Raw genomic sequence first — 5,087 nt, 5'->3', positions numbered from 1 at the left:
CGAGCGCGCGCGCGCGCACACACAGCTCGATACCCAGAATGGGAAACTGGTGGGGGCGTGGCTTGTGTCTCCACACACATATTGGAGCGCACGCGCACGCGCGCGCGCACAGAGCTCGGGACCCAGAATGGGAAACTGCGGGGGAAGGAGTGGGGGGCGTGGCTTGTTTCTCCACAGATAATAGACTCTCGCGCCGACGCCGTTGATAGTAGTTCAGGAGGCGAGCCTCCCAAACGCGGTCGAGACTACCACCCCCAGCATGCTTCGCGGCGACGGACGTTCTTTTTCGAGCGCGGTTGCGTGCGAAGACGAGACCCCGCCGCTGAAGCCGAGACAAAAAAATAGTCCCCGCGTATCCCCAGCGATTAACATTTTTACAAAAATCCCTTTCGCCCATTTTGCCTGATGTTCAGGATTGGGAAAAGAGGAGGGGTGGCGACGTCGCGTAAAAAAAAAAAAAGGAGCTGCCGGGTTCTTTGTCGTGGGGGGGGGCAGGCGGAAGGATACGGGAGCGGTGATGCGGCATGTGGAGGGGCCCCCCAAAAAAAGAAGAGCGAGGATGAAGGAGGCCGAGTGGGGGTGAAGGGGCAGAAGTCTCTAGGGGAAGCCCCCTCCCCCCGTGACAGGTCAGTTTGTGGTGGGTAGTAGTAGGGGGGGGGGGGGGGGGGGGGGAGGGAATATGGAAGGCCCCCCATGTCTATTGAAGAAGAGGGGCCCAGAATTCATCTGTGTTGTGGGAATTTCAGGGGGGAGGGGGAGCTTTGAGGTGCCAGAGGCCCCTCTCGGCCTCAGGCGCCCCCCCCCCCCCACCAGGCCCGGTTAATATTGCACAGCGCCTCGCAGAGTCATCTTTTCTTATCCCGCCTTTCCTTGGAGGCGTTGGAGATGGTCACGTGGTCCCCCCCCTTTTTTTTGGTCCACACCAATGTTCCCTCTAAGCTGTGGAGTCTTGTGAGCAAAAATCCTACTTTGTGAGCTCCTGGCATTAAAGTTGTGAGCGAGCAATTGGGCCGCTGCATAAATGAGTTTGCTCTGGAGCCATCCTTCCTGAGCCGAGACAGAAATGTGTGAGCTGGAGGCTAAAAAACTGTGAGCCAGCTCACACTAACTCAGCTTAGAGGGAAAACTGGTCCACACAACCCTATTGGGTTGAGGGGAGGGGGGAGGGCTGGCCCGCCGAATTCCACAGCCCTCTTGATCTGTGCACATTGTGTATTCGCCTGCTTTTCTTACTGAATATCAAGGGGGGTGGTGGTGGTGGTGGTGGCTGGATTTGAACCTTCGCCCACCCCAGCCCTTGCACCACATTAGACCTTGAAAGGAGCAAGAGTCCAGGAGCACCTGAAAGACTAACCCAAATTGGTGGCAGGGGAGGAGCTTTGGTAAGTCACTGATCCTTTCTTTAGGCACAGCTGAGAAGGTGAGTCCATCTGTCTGAATTCACTCCCCTCTCCCAAGGCAGGAGGACAGATGGATTCATATTCTAGCAGTAGGAAAAGAGCCAGAGTCCAGGAGCACCTTAAAAGACTCCCAGAATTCGTGGCAGGGGGAGGAGCTTTCGTGAGTCATTGTCCACTTCTTTGGATACAGCTAGAATGCGAGTCCATCTGTTTGAATTCACTCCCCTCTCCAAAAGCACCTTAAAGTAAAGGTAAAGGTTCCCTTGCTCGAAAGCTAGTCTAGGGTTGCGGTGCTCATCTCCGTTTCCAAGCCGAAGAGCCAGCGCTGTCCGAAGACGTTTCCGTGGTCATGTGGCTGGCATGACTAAACACCAAGGCGCACGGAACGCTGTTACAATTTCTTGCTTTTGAACGGCTAGGTTGGCAGGAGCTGGAACTAGAGATGGGAGCTCACTCCATCATGCGGCACCCGGGTCTCAAACTGCTGAACTACTGACCTTCCACAACCTGCAGTTCAGCGTCTTAACCACTTGAGCCACCGCAGCTCTAAAAGCACCTTAAAGACTAACTGAATTTGTGGCAGGGGAGGAGCTTTGGTGAGTCACTGCTCACTTCTTTGGATACAGCTGGATTGTAAGTCTATATGTCTTTATGTATAAAATTGCTCCACTCTCCAAGATAGAAGGACAGATGGACTCACATTCTATCTGTATCTGAAGAAGTCAGCAGTGACTCACGAAAGCTCCTATCCTGCCACAAATTTAGTTAGTCTTTAAGGTGCTCCTGGACTCTTGCTCTTTTCCACTGCTAGAATGTGAATCCATCTGTCCTTATATCTTGGAAAGTGGGGTGATTTCAGACAGATGTACTCCCATTCTAGCTGTATCTGAAGCAGTGAGCAGTGACTCACGAAAGCTCACCCCCTGCCACAAATTTTGTGAGTCTGTAAGGTGCTGCTAGACTGTTGCTCTTTTCCACTGCTAGAATGTGAGTCCATCTGTTCCTCTGTCTTGGAGAGGGGTCTGATTTCAGACCGATGGACTCCCATTCTAGCTGTATCTGAAGCAGTGAGCAGTGACTCACGAAAGCTCACCCCCTGCCACAAATTTTGTGAGTCTTTAAGGTGCTCCTGGACTCCTGCTCTTCTCTGCTGCTACAGACAGACTAATATGGCTATCCACCCTGATTAGACTTTGAGGTTCATTATCTTTGACAAATGAAAAGGTCTACTTTCACTATGATGGACTAGGACTGAGAATGTATTTCTTTGTTGTTGGGGACCCAAAGTGGCTTACGTCATTCTCCTCTCCTCAATTTTATCCCCACAACAACCCTGTGAGATAGGTTAGGATGAGAGATGGCGACTGGCCCAAAGTCACCTACTTAAGCTTCCATGGCAGAGTGGGGATTCGAACCTGTATCTCCCAGGTACTAGCCCGACACTCTTAACCAATACAACACACTGGCTCTCAGTCATATAGATAATATAATACATGATATAACGAGGGCCATTGTGGTCTAGTGGTTAGTGTGTCAGGAGCCGGTTTGGATCCCCACTCTGCCATGGAAGTTTGCTGGGTGACCTGGGGTCAGTCACCTGCTCTTGGCCTAACCTCCTTCAACAGGGTTGTTGTGCGGATAAAATGGTGGAGAGGAGAAGAGTGTAAGCCAGGGGTGTCGAACTTATTTGTTATGAGGGCTGGATCTGACATAAATGAGACCTTGTTGGGCCGGGCCATGCATGTCATAAAATGTAATGCCAGGTAGCGGAGATATAAACTTTATAAAGGACACAAATGGGTTTTTTTATTTAAAACAAAAACATGCTTAAAACATTAGCACTCTTGCAATATCCAAGATAGAAGGACAGATGGACTCACATTCTATCTGTATCTGAAGAAGTCAGCAGTGACTCACGAAAGCTCCTATCCTGCCACAAATTTAGTTAGTCTTTAAGGTGCTCCTGGACTCTTGCTCTTTTCTACTGCTAGAATACGAGTCCACCTGTCCTTATATTTTGGAGAGTGGAGTGATTGCAGACAGGTGGACTCCCATTCCAGCTGTATCCAAAGTGAGCAGTGACTCACGAAAGCTCCTCCCCTGCCACAAATTTTGTGAGTCTTTAAGGTGCTGCTGGACTGTTGCTCTTTTCCACTGCTAGAATATGAGTCCATCTGTCTCTCTCTCTTGGAGAGGGGTCTGATTTCAGACAGATGGACTCCCATTCTAGCTGTATCTGAAGAAGTGAGCGGTGACTCAACAAAGTTCTTCCCCTGCTATAAATTTTGTTTGTCTTTAAGGTGCTCCTGGACTCCTGCTCTTCTCTGCTGCTACAGACAGACTAATATGGCTATCCACCTTGATTGGACTTTGAGGTTCATTATCTTTGACAGATGAAAAGGTCTACTTTCACTATGATGGACTAGGTCTGAGAATGTATTTCTTTGTTGTAATTCATTTATACCCGCCTTTCGTCCCAATGGGGACCCAGAGTGGCTTACGTCATTCTCCTCTCCTCAATTTTATCCCCACAACAACCCTGTGAGATAGGTTAGGATGAGAGATGGCGACTGGCCCAAAGTCACCTACTTAAGCTTCCATGGCAGAGTGGGGATTCGAACCTGGATCTCCCAGGTACTAGCCCGACACTCTTAACCAATACAACACACTGGCTCTCAGTCATATAGATAATATAATACATGATATAATGAGGGCCATTGTGGTCTAGTGGTTAGTGTGTCAGGAGCCGGTTTGGATCCCCACTCTGCCATGGAAGTTTGCTGGGTGACCTGGGGCCAGTCACCTGCTCTCGGCTTAACCTCCTTCAACAGGGTTGTTGTGTGGATAAAATGGTGGAGAGGAGAAGAGTGTAAGACGGGGTGTCGAACTTATTTGTTATGAGGGCTGGATCTGACATAAATGAGACCTTGTTGGGCCGGGCCATGCATGTCATAAAATGTAATGCCAGGTAGCGGAGATATAAACTTTATAAAGGACACAAATGGGTTTTTTTATTTAAAACAAAAACATGCTTAAAACATTAGCACTCTTGCAATATTTTGTTTATTTAACAATGTCTAATAATGGATACCTCTTGCTCTGAATTATTACATCAAAATGCCTGTGCTATTGCAATTTTGAGTAGGCTGTTCAGGTGTGTATCTGTAAGCCGCAAACCTACAATGACACAGCAGCAGCAGAACTGGAAGCAGCAGCAGAAGACAGCCAGTTCCACCACGGGCCTGACAGAAGCCCTCCAGGGGCCTGATCCGGCCCCTGGGCTGCATGTTTGACACCCCTGGTGTAAGCCTTTTTGGGTCCACACCGGGGGTGTGTGAAAGGCTGGGTATAAATGAGTTCAGTCAATATCTAATATCCTCCTTGGGGTTGCTTCTACACAAATTATGTGGTGGATGTTGGGAGGGTCACTAGCATAGATAGCTTTAAAAGGGGTTAGACAGATTCGAAAGAGACTGGTCCTTCAATAGCTGCTAGCCAAGGTGGCTAAAATGGAACCACCGTATGAATGGCCGTGTTGAGAATTCTTGGCCTCTTTGCTCTTTTTGACCTTCCAGAGCAACAGGTTGGCAGCTGTATGAGAGAGGATGCCGATTTACATGGGCTGCTTGTGTGATTTAGCACAACCTCTCTTTATGTTCTCAGCTGAGGACCTTCCTCCACCCCCGG

General features: G+C 49.3%; 1 protein-coding gene across 5 annotated transcripts in view; it reads left to right on the top strand.

Moving 5' to 3' along the window:
- Positions 1 to 540: 540 nt before the first annotated feature.
- HMG20A (high mobility group 20A) overlaps positions 541 to 5,087 on the top strand; it is an 86,217-nt gene continuing 81,670 nt past the window's right edge. For 2 of the 5 annotated variants that reach the window (XM_015410377.1, XM_015410380.1), the window contains exon 1: positions 549 to 626. The gene's annotated coding sequence lies outside the window, so the exon portion shown is untranslated. Of the gene's footprint in view, positions 627 to 3,758; positions 3,827 to 5,087 lie in introns of those variants that run through there. The other 3 variants (XM_015410381.1, XM_015410379.1, XM_015410378.1) reach the window with 3 other exon arrangements.

The sequence above is a fragment of the Gekko japonicus genome, unplaced genomic scaffold, assembly GCF_001447785.1.
Source record: "Gekko japonicus isolate JY-2015 unplaced genomic scaffold, Gekko_japonicus_V1.1 scaffold1765, whole genome shotgun sequence".
Taxonomy (NCBI): domain Eukaryota; kingdom Metazoa; phylum Chordata; class Lepidosauria; order Squamata; family Gekkonidae; genus Gekko; species Gekko japonicus.
The sequence above is the reverse complement of the archived record's forward strand: the minus strand, read 5'-3'. Positions and strand labels throughout refer to the sequence as shown.